This window comes from Pteronotus mesoamericanus, unplaced genomic scaffold (assembly GCF_021234165.1).
Source record: "Pteronotus mesoamericanus isolate MK-2021 breed Mesoamerican mustached bat unplaced genomic scaffold, CSHL_Meso_final contig_64, whole genome shotgun sequence".
Classification (NCBI taxonomy): Eukaryota; Metazoa; Chordata; class Mammalia; order Chiroptera; family Mormoopidae; genus Pteronotus; species Pteronotus mesoamericanus.
Window position 1 is genome coordinate 5,916,169 of NW_026555224.1, and position 11,850 is coordinate 5,928,018.

The 11,850-nt window shown below is 36.2% G+C and overlaps 1 pseudogene; it reads left to right on the top strand.

Moving 5' to 3' along the window:
* Positions 1-270: 270 nt before the first annotated feature.
* Positions 271-396, top strand: LOC129076811 (uncharacterized; annotated as a pseudogene).
* Positions 397-11,850: the final 11,454 nt, after the last annotated feature.

Here is an 11,850-nt window from a genome sequence, read left to right on the forward strand (position 1 = left end):
CATGGGTGTGGGACCAGGCCATTCCACATCTGTGCCCCTCCTACCAGTCTGCATGGATGTGGTTTCTTTAACTCTGTTGTTGTCAGACTTCCATTCAACTTGATTTCTGACAGTTCTAAGTGGTGGTTGTTCTATATTTTAGATGTAATTTTGATGTGGTTTTGTGAAGAGGTGAGCGATGTCTGCCTATGCTGCCATCTTGACCAGTAGTCAAGAGAAAAATATTTTGTCTTTTGTAGATTTGCAGTCTTAAAAATGTAAACTTATCCAAGCGTTGTGCAGTGGCAGTATTATAGCCAAAGAGGTTTATCTGAGGCACAGTTATTGCTAATTGACAAAGAAAGTAAACTTATCTATCATTTGGAAAATAATCAATATTGTATATCTCAGAAGGAACAGATGAAATAATTCAGTTTTTCAGAGCCTATCCAAAGTACTGAGAAAATGTTCAAACCAACTCGTTTACACCACATAATAAGAAGTACAGCATGAATTTTGAGGATTAAACATGGTTGGATACTCAAGTGCTGGGGAGGCAGTGGTTAAAAATGAGGTCTATAGGTCAAAATTCCTGGGGTACATCATGGTTGTACCACTTACTAAGTTTTCAGTCTGAACAAGTTATTAAATTGCTTTACAGTTCAGAATCTAACTTTTAGTTTCATTGTTTAGAATTAAATTTCATAATACATTCAAATTACTTAAAATAGTGTAAGTAGTAAATGATAACAATATGCATTTTTAGTTTAGAGTTTCAGGTTATTTTTCTACTCAACATTGTGCAAAACATTCAGTCAATACTCATTCACTGATCAACTGGTTGTAGCGTAGGTTAGCTACTTTTATATCTTTGAATGAAAGTTCACCACTGGGTTTGCTTTGTGATGGTCAGTCCCTGTACAGATTGCTTAAAGTAAAATATTCCAGGTACGGTAGTTTGAATGTTGGCTACAGGATTTTTCTCATTAAGCTGCCAATTTTTCACAGAGAGAAAAAAAAATTGAAGTACAAACAGTGTTGAAACTAGTGGATATGCAGTAGAAGACGTAAAACTGATGATCTGGAAAAGTTGGTCACATAGACATAAGCTTGGACCATAAATTAAAAACACAATTCTAGGTTAATTAGGTGCTTATTTAATTGGCTACATTCAGAAAATGACTTGGACTATTATTAAGGATTTTTTGAGAAAAAGACTTTAACTCCCCTGTACATGGCTCCTAAGGAAGAACTAATTAATGACTGAAATGCTGAACTAGTAGGCTATGCATACCTCATTGTCATTAACAAATTGTAATGTAGAAAAGCATACTCATTCATAAATAAACTTTCACACTTATATCCAAAATAAATTATTTATCTCATGCATCATTGACTATCCCTTTCTGAGCAGATATTTTAAATTATTGAAAAACATTTCCAAGGCAACATTGGAGGAGCATTAATTAAATAGTGTCACCAAGTCTACTAAGTGTTAGGGAGTGTATCAGACACTGGAAATACCAAAAGAAACACAGTAGATTATATTTTTTCTTGGAGAAAGATAGCACACATCAAAATATTTTATGGCAACAGCTGGAACAACGTATCTTCTAGCACTGGGACCACTGCTTTAGTGTTGCATTGATCCTTATAAAAGCCATGATTACCCTGGACCTGCCACTGGTGTTGCGGCACATGCTTGATAGGCATTAACTCCTTCACTCCTCACAGCAACAATATGAGACAAGCACCACTTTGTCCCTATTTTACACCTGAGAAAATGCTATGGGAGATAAAGGATCTCAGAACCAAACTTTTTGTCTATATTTAGCAACTGTATAGCACTCTATAAAATGAAAAATGATCTTCTCCTAAAGTTGTTTATTTTTTCATCCTTTGTTCTTCTGGCCCAATTTACTCTTATTTTAACTTTATTCTTTTAAAAAATGCACTTTTAAACCAATTCAAATTTTATTTATGATGTGGGAAATGTATATAGTTTCTTCCATTGGCTTCTGTGATGGGATAGACTCCTGGGTTTTCTTCTAACTTCTAAGAACTTCTCTAGATGTTCTGTAGACTCATCTTCTAACTACCCATCAAATGTAGATTTCACATGGCTTGAGACAATCTCCACTTCATTTCATATCTTATAGACAATCTGGTCCATTCCAACAGGTTTAATTTCTTCCTATATTTACAATTATGTCTCATTCTGTTCTATCTTCTGAGTGCAAAGTTACTATGTTCACCCATTGCCTTGAAATCTCCAGGTGGAACTTCAACAATTTATTCATTATTTCTGTCCCTACCCACCAATGAAATAAAGCACAACATGATCCTCTTTTAGTAAGTAATGTCACCATTCACCTAGTTTCTCAGCCAAACTATGAGAAGTCATTCTGATGTTCCTTTCTCTTTTACTGCACTTCCTATATCCATGTCTGGAGTATTCTCAAATCCATATACTTTTCTTCAAGTCCACAACCAATGCTGTAGTTTAAGGTATATAGCAGACTTTTCCTACACTTCTGATATAGTCTCCTAAATAGTTTACTTACAAATACAAGCTCTGACACTGAACTCCAGCCTACTAAAGTCAAAGAGATCTTTTCAATGCTAAAATCTTCTTAGTGGTTTTCTGGCATTCTAAATGATGATGCTAGCATCATGCTTAAAAAGGGCCCACAAGGTCCTTCATTTTCTGAGTCAACAGCCACAATAAGCTTCTTTACTTCTTGTACTTCATTATAATCCTGCCTACGATAGGCCATTTCCACAAGTTGCTCAATCTGCCTGAATGTTTTCACTTCTCCTCTTTACCAAATTTATTTCATCCTCATGTTTCTTCTGACCAGGTTAGATTCCCTATTGGAGGTTCCCATAGTATTATGAACTTTTATCCTATAATACTTTTCATAGTTGCAAATTTGATAAATGTATATGTATATTATATTTAGATTTACTATACTAGAGAGAAGTAATAATATAATACATAACTTTCTCCAGTTTCTGGAGACTGTTTCTGAATTTATGAACAACTTGGTGGCAAGTTTGTTGTTGTGTCAACTTTTTTTTGTTGTTGTTGCATTTTCTTTTGATGTTTTTTTAAAAATTTTATTTTAATTTATTTTTTCAAATACATTTGTCTCTGCCTCCGCCCCACCACTTTCCCTTGCCCCCTCCCTCCTTCCCTCCCTCAGCTCTTCCCCTTTGGTTTTGTCCATGAGTCCTTGCTATATGTTCCTTGACTTTCCCCTTCCCTTCCTTTTCCCCGCACCCCCCCTCCTTCCCTCTTGTCTCTGTTGGTTTCTTTTCCTTTCAGTGTTGCTGGTCTTATTTTCCTTGCATGTTTGTATTGTTGGTTAGGTTCCGCTTATAGGTGAGATCATATGGTATTTGTCTTTCGCCCCCTGGCTTATTTCGCTTAGCATAATGCTCTCCAGCTCCATCCATGCTGTCGTGAAGTTTAGTAATTCTTTTGTTCTTTCTGCTGCATAGTATTCCATTGTGTATACGTACCATAATTTTTTGATCCAATCATCTTTGTATTATCTGTAGCAAGATGTAAATTTTGTATTTAAATAAAGTTTCTTCTGATTATTTTTGAAATGAAATAATGTAAAAATAAAGTAAATAGGCCCTTTTAGAGTATGATAAATATAATACACAATGCTTCTTATTTGGAGTACTCCAGTTTACTTATCAGTCTAGAAAATTACACCCCAAAATGACATCTGACTACAGGTCCAAAAATTTGGAAAAGTAGAATATAAATGCTAGATCTGTGCTATTCAATATGATAGCTACTAGCCACATGTGGTTATTTATACTCAAGTTTAAATTTATTAAAATTAAATAGTTTAAACTTACAGTTTTTTAGTCACACTAGCTATATTTCAAGTGCATAATAGCCACAACCTATTGGACAGTACAGATGCAGAACATTTTCATCATTGCAGAAAACTATCACATGGGATTACCCTACACAGGTGCCACTAAGGATGGAAATGTTAAATGATATTGGATATAAAAATAACAGAAGGATTTCTGAGGTAAAATTAATGGCTTTCAAAGCATGAACTCTTAGAGAAGTTAGAAATAAATTTTAATGAATTTCTCTTAAGCCATTTGTGCTGGCTCACAAAATATGCTCATATCATTCTGAAAGCCCTTTTCTCCTCAGAGAATTTTATTTATAGATATGTAAAATTTTCCTGATGTTTTCTACAAGGTGAATTTGAAACTCGCCTTTAAACTACAGAATGCAATTATAATAAAATTGGACATAAAATTACTAGGTTGAAAGATTTACCTACAAAGTTATGTTCTTGTTTAGAATTTAGGGTTTTCTGTTTGATACAGGCTGCACAGATAAGCTGTCTCATCCCTTCATCTCTGTTTATTTTTGTAAGGGACTATTTTCTTGTTATCAGATACTATATATGAAAGCAAAGTCTCAAGATTTACTTGCATTTGTCACAAAATAAAGTTGAAACTCCATATGAAAACTTTCAAGGACATTAATTCACTCCTTTGACATGTTTTCATAGAAACTATCCTTTGTGCTGATTTTTGTGCGAGACTCTGATGGAACGGGGAATAAGCCTTAGTTGGAAGAAGGAGGACACTGGACAGGAAGGAATATTATGAGTAGAGGTAATAACTTGAGCAAGGGACTGAAACTGAAAAGGAACATATGAAGACCTTCAAGTAATTCAGTCAGGCTTTTGTGCACAGAGAAACAGATGCCAAGAGAAAACATGCTCACATTTTTGTGGAGTGTTAATATCTTAGATGGAAGCAGAACACAGCTATGAACCTACTCTTCATCCAATGAACATGGTTTCCCAAATAGACTGAAATAATCTAGAGACCACCTCTGAGGCTTGGGAAAAATATGAATTCTTGAGTGTCTCAGACTAATGACTCAGGTTTAGGGGTGTAAAGGTTGGGTTGGAAAAAATTGTATAGGATGGGGCACTGAATTTGAAGTCAGAGGAACTGTCCTCAAACACTAGCTCTGCCATTTATTAGCTGTGCAACCTTGGACCAGTCTTTAATCTCTGGGTCTCAGTATTTTAATCTATAAAGCATTCCTAAAAACAACAATATGCAACTCATACAGTGGCCATATATGTGTTGGATTTTTAGAGGTTTAAAATCTATAACTAGATTTTAAAGTGTTCCCTAAGAGGTAGAAATGGATATGAATATCCCAGGAGATGAAACAACATATAAAAAGGTGCAGAATCACTAAGGAATGTGGAATATTTGGGGATAGATGAAAAAGTTAGTGTGGCTGGAAACCGGGATGTGGATATTTTTGTGTGAATCGGGTCAGCAGGAGTTTGGGAGGCTGTTGAGAGATGAGGCTGAAGAGATAATTTGAGGTCTCTGAACCAGACACACCTTGAAAATGGAAAATATTACCTTTATATTTTCAGTGCCTAGCAGGGATCCCAGACACTTCAATTCATGCTTTTAAAATAGATAGATGGATAGATGGATGGATGGATGGTTGGTGGCTGGATTTTGAATACATTTAGCTGAAATAAAGATATTATGTAAAAAGCTCCTAGTTTTGATTTTATTTATGGCTAGTTGTAATTTTAGAAAGTTATTTAAAGTAGGAAAATCATGTGACCAAACTTTCATTTTAAGAATACCATTAGCAGTAGTATGGAGAACTGGCTGGAGTGAGGAGAGAATATAGGTAGGACAATTGCAGAGGTCGTCATGATATTCTAGACAAGAGATGTTAAATGCTTTAAGTGGGTAAGTAGAGAAGAAATGGAACTTAAGAGCACTTGCAGCAGAGGCAGTACACTGCATAAAGGTATTTTCATGGGACAGGAGACAGAGATGTGTGGGCCACATGAATCCCTTCATCTGGAAAAATAATGAGAATTTATCTAAATCATTTCTAAGTCCATTTTAATGTTAAAATCTATGATGTAGGTCCTGGCCAGGTGGCTCAGTTGGTTGGAATATTGTCTCATATATCAAAAGGTTGTGGTTTGATTCCCAATCAGGGCACATACCTAGGTTGCAGGTTCAGTCCTCAGTTTGGGGTGTGTACAGGAGACAATTGATCAATGTTTCTTGTTTTTCTTTCTCTCTCTCTCCCCATCTCACCCTCCTTCCCTTCCTCTCTCTCTAAAACTGTATCTCTCAATAAATATATCCCCAAGATGTATATTTATATAGATGACATAGATATAGATATGGGTATATATAGAGAGAGATATATAGTCTCCTAATGTTATCTCTTCAGCAAAATTTTAAAGGCATATTTCCAGTAATTTGTCCTTTACCAAATAAAATTGTGTTTTTTTCTGCTTTCTTAACCCTCAATGAGTTTAATTGACTGTTCATTTGCTTATAACCCTTATTAAACTGCTTATCCTAGTCTTGAAATGCAAACACTGTCTTGTTCACTCATTTATTCCTAGCTTCTAAACAGTGCCTAACATAGAGTAGGTAGTCAACAAATATTTTTGAAATAATAAGTGAATAAATGAATGAATGAACTTCTAAATAGGGGAATCTTTGGGATCCTGTATCTCTCTCAGGGATTTGTAGCTGCTACCCAAACTTCTTTATACCTTGAGTGTGTTCACCATTCTGACATCCTCTCTAAGTTTTCTGTTATGCTGGGTTCTGAGGGACTAATGACACTTTGGCATGACTTGACTCCCCTAGCACTGATTTTCTTCCTTAGGGTTTTTCTTTTTCTCCATACAACTGTCTGTGAAAGGAATTTCCTAGGTTAGTTCCTTCTCTGCACCATTCTTTCCTGGGCTGGCTAGGAGAGACCTGAGAACTGTGAAGATCCCCTAGATTCAGGACTTGAATCAGTTCTTAATTAAATGTTATGAGGCAATATAACACAACAAAAAGCCAAACATGAAGTGTTATATATAAAAAGCAAAGCAAACAGAAACAAAACCTTGATGAATTTGGTACTCTGTAAATTATACTTCATGATTACTTCCTGTGAGAAGATGTTCTTGTGTGATTATGGATAAATCAGGAAGAAATATACAATCACATTTTCAGTACCAATTTATTTGTATTGGAGTAATTGAATTTAAGAAATACTGTCTTGTAAACAGCATGTGATGTTTTACATCACTTTAATGGCCAAATTCCCTTGGTTAAAGTAAATGAAGTACATTGTCTTGAATACTAAAATAAAAGTGTTTTAAAACATTCTCCACTACCTGCTTTAATAAATTATTTTACACTAAGGGTGCATAAAATAAGTATCTTTTAAAAACAACAGTTTTTTAATGTAATTTTATTTTTTGATTGAATAAAAATTTGTTCTCAAATTTTCATCTAGGACTTATCAATTTGAATCTGTCAGTTTAAATTCTCTGATACTGCTGTCGATTTGAAATTTATTAATATTTCACTGTATTTTTATTTGTTTGCATTGTTTTGCCTTTGGAGGTGATGTGTCCAAAATGGGAACTCAGGATGGACACTTTAAAAAAGGCAAAAAATTAACATATGGTACATGAAGTTGCAGACTTACTAGGGAAAGATTAGGTTATTTCAAAAACCAAGCATAGTCCAGAAACAAGATTTAGTAACAGAGTTTGCCTTTGTTCCAATGAGGGACCACATCGATAACCAAAGACAAAATAAATCCACATAGGGAATGGTCAATTGTTGGGAAATGCCTGGCCTGGTTTCAGAAGCTATAACCCTGCTGACATGCTGGAGGGCCCCAAGGCTGTAGATAATCAGGAGGCCTTAGAGAAACAGGTTCCTGAGGAGACTTGGCCTGTGCCCCCCCCTGGCAGGGGCATAGCCCCTGCCTCTCTGCTTTGCCATGGCTAGTCAATTAGCCCACGATGGGTAAGGGACCTTGTGCAGATGTTTTCAACCTAAGACAGGCGTTGGCCAGATTTTGGCAGCAGATGAGAAATTGGGAGAAATGGAGAGGGGGCAAAAAGGCCCCCAAACCCCTCGGCTTGACTTGGACATGGCCGGAGTCCTCATTGCAGCCAAGAAGCAGTCTCCTTATCTCTTAGTGGTTCCTTCCCCTGCCTGGCTCAGGCATGAAACAATGCCGGGGCAGGGACGGGGCGGGGGTGGGGTGGGGTGGGGAGGGGAGGAGGACAGCCTTAAATCAGACCTGGTGGATCCGGGGTAATCAGGCCTGAAAATAAATTCTATAGAGTGTGCTCTGTTCCTCCCTCAAATCTCTGGTCAGCTCATGCTGCGAAGGACATTCATATTATTTACATCCTTTTCCTTGTCAAGACATTTGCTTTATTTACACCTTTTACCCTATATCTTTAAGGCGCCTTTAAGTCTACTTCCCTCTTATTGATAGTCTTATTGTTGATTCTTGTTCCCTCTGAGGACCATGTAAATCACTAATTTCCTGTCACTTGTTTTCCTAAAGGTATATCTATTCTCTGTGAAACTTATCTTGCGAATGTAATGAGTAGACCTATGCTTTCCTGTTATACTCCACTGATAAGATTTTCAACAAAAGCCTTGGAAGAAGGGACAACGGGGCCTTTCCCATTAGGGGGATGTACCAAGGCCTTCTCTGGTAGGAGAGAACTGCCCCCCTCTGCTCTGCCGGCAAATAGAGAAGTGTTTGTACGTTTGTGTTTGTCCCCCTCATCTGTGACGACCCCGGCTGGGCTCTGCGGGTTTCAGAGCCCTGCTCCCACCTCAGCTGGCCCCAGAAGGTTTCCCTCAGGTTTCAGGGAGCGCTGCGCTCTCTGCGGCACTCCCCCGCGGTGGCGTGTCCCCTGTAGCCAGCCACGCAGTGCGACAGTCAATTGCAACTAAGAAAGATGATAGCAAAGATGAATGTGTTAACTTGCTCTTCCATTAATGTGCTGAAGAAATGCTCATTGACAGTGCCTCATCTTGTATGCTCTAGCGACAAGAGATGCCTACTGTGAGCTCTATGCACTCATTGTTATAATCTGATACTATGGGCCATTAAAAAAGTACTGTGAATCTTCACTTCTTTTTTTTTAAAAATCCTCACCCAGGGGCATTTTTTCATTGTTTTTAGGGAGAGAAAGAGAAGAGGAAGGGAGAGAGAGAAACATCACTGCGAGAGAGAAACATCAATTGGTTGCCTCCTGTATGTGCTTGGACCGGGGATTGAACCCATAACTTTTCAGTTATGGGATACTTCTGCAACCAATTGAGCCACACTGGTCAGGGCTTCGCTGTTCTGATTCAATGTATACAAAGCAAAATTGGATTAGAATTTGGTTATCTATTATGGGATGACAAACTCCCTCAAAATTTAGTGGCTTAGAATGGCAACTAATTAACTATTATGGTTATATTAGTTAACTAGGCACAGCTGAGAAGTCCTCACTTGGAGTCTGTCATGGTAGCTGGAGTTGGAGACATCAGAAGGATCAATGGGATTAAATGTCCAAGATAGTTTTCTTCTTGACTCATTCATTCTATTGCTAAGCTCTTCAGATCCTTTAGTGATGGTATTTCTTGAATTCAGATAGAAATCCATTTCTTTTTTAAAAATTTTATTGAGGTTACATTGGTTAATAACATTATGTAGGCTTCAAGTGTACAATTTTATAATACATTCTAAAATACATTATCTGTATATTGTGTGTCCAAAAGTCAAGCCTCCTTCAATCATCATTTATCTTCCTTTTACCCTCTTCTACCTCTCCCCACCCCCCTTTCACTCCTTTAATCACTTATTGATGTATGCATCTATTAGGGTTTTTGTTGTTCTTTTCTTTTTTGCTTAATCCCTCCAAATTTTCACCCAGCCTCACAACCTCCATCCCCTCTAACAGCTGGAAGTCTATTCTCTTTGTCTATGAGTCTGTTTCAATTTTGCCAGTTAATTTGGTTCACTAGATTCCACATAAATGAAGTTACATGGTATTTGTCTTTCTCTGATTGGCTTATTTCAATTAGAATAATACTCTCCAGGTCTATTCATTCTGTTGCTAAAGGTAAGATTTCCTTCTTTTTTATGGCTAAGCAGTATTACATTGTGTGAAAGTTCCATAGCTTTTTTATTCACTCATTTACGGATTCATACTAGGGCTGCTTCGAAATTTGGGCTATTGTAAATAATGTTGCAATGAGCATAGGGGTACAAATATACTCTTTTGAATTAGTGTTTCAGGTTCCTTTGCATATATTCCTAAAAGTGGAATTGCTGGGCACTTCCATTCCTAAATTTTTGAGGACACTCCCTATTTTCCCCACAGTGTCTGCATTCCCACCAACAGTGTACTAGGGTTCCCTTTTCTCTACAACCTCATCAGCACTTGTCATTTGTTGATTTATTAATAATAACCATTTTGGCAGGTGTGGGGTGATGTCTCATTGTGGTTTTAATTTGTATCTCCCTTTTGGCTAGTTATGTGTATCTTTTCATGTCTATTGGCTAACTATGTTCTTTTTGGAGTAGTGTCTATTCAGGTCCTCTGCACATATTTTAATTGGTTTGGTTTTTATTTTTGGTGTTTAGTTGTATAATTTCTTTATAAATTTGGGATATTAACCCTTTATCAGATGTATCATTGGTGAGTATGTTCTCCCATTCAGTGAGTTTCTTTTAATTTTGTTAACGATTTTCTTCACTGTGCAAAAACTTTTTAGTTTGATGTAGTTACATTTGTTTATTTTTCTTTTGTCTCCTTGTCCGAGGAGATATATCAGAAAAAAATATTATATTAAATGTCCAAGATTTTACTGCTTATCTTTTCTTCTAAAATTTTAAGGTTTCAAGCCTTACATTTAAGACTTTAATCTGTTTTGAGTTTATTCTTGTGCATGGTGTAAGAAGGTGGTCTAGTTTCATTTTTTTGCACATATCACTTCAATTTTCTCAACACTATTGAATTAACTGTCTTTATCCCATTGTATGTTTTTGCTTCCTGTGTCAAATATTAATTGACCATGAAGTCATAGTTTTATTTCTGGACTCTCTATTCTGTTCCATTGATCTCTATGTCTGTTTTTATAACTACCATGCTGCTTTGATTGCTATGGCCTTGTAGTATTGTTTGAAATCAGGTGGCATGATACTTCCAACGTTGTTCTACTTTCCCAAGATTGGTGGGGCTATTCTGGGTATTCTGTGGTTCCATATAAATTCTTAGAATATTCTTTCTAGTTCTGTGAAATGCTTCATTAATTTCTTAAAAGGAATCATGTTGAATCTATAGATTGCTTTGGGTAGGTAGCAAGGACATTTTATGATGTTAATTCTCCCTATTCATGAACATGGAATATACTTCCACTTATTTGTATCTTCTTCAGTTTTTTTATTTAGTGTCTTATAATTTCCTGAGTGCAGGTCTTTTACATCACTGGTCAAATTTATTCCAAACTACTTTCTTTAATGCAAATGTAAATGGAATTCTTTTTTTAGTTTCTTTTACTGATAATTCATTATTGTTGTATAAAAATGTAACTGACATCTGGGCATTAATTTTGTATCCTGCTACTTTACTGAATTCATTTATTAGTTCTAGTAGTTTTTTGGTGAAATTTTTAGGGCTCTCTATATAGTATCATATCATCTACAAATAATGACAGCTTTACTTCTTCCTTTTTATTTTAAATGGCTTTTATTTCTTCTTCTTGTCTGATTGCTATGGCTAAGACCTTCAGTGCTATTTTGAACAAGGGTAATAATAGGGTTCTCAATTTTAGGGGAAATGCTTTTAGTTTTTGCACATTGACTATGATGTTTGCTCTGGGTTTGTCATATGTGGCCTTTATTATGTTGAAATATGTTCTATCTTTTCACACTTTGCAGAGTGTTATCATAAATGAGTATTGAATTTTATCAAAATATTTTTCTTCATCTTTTGATATAATTGTGTG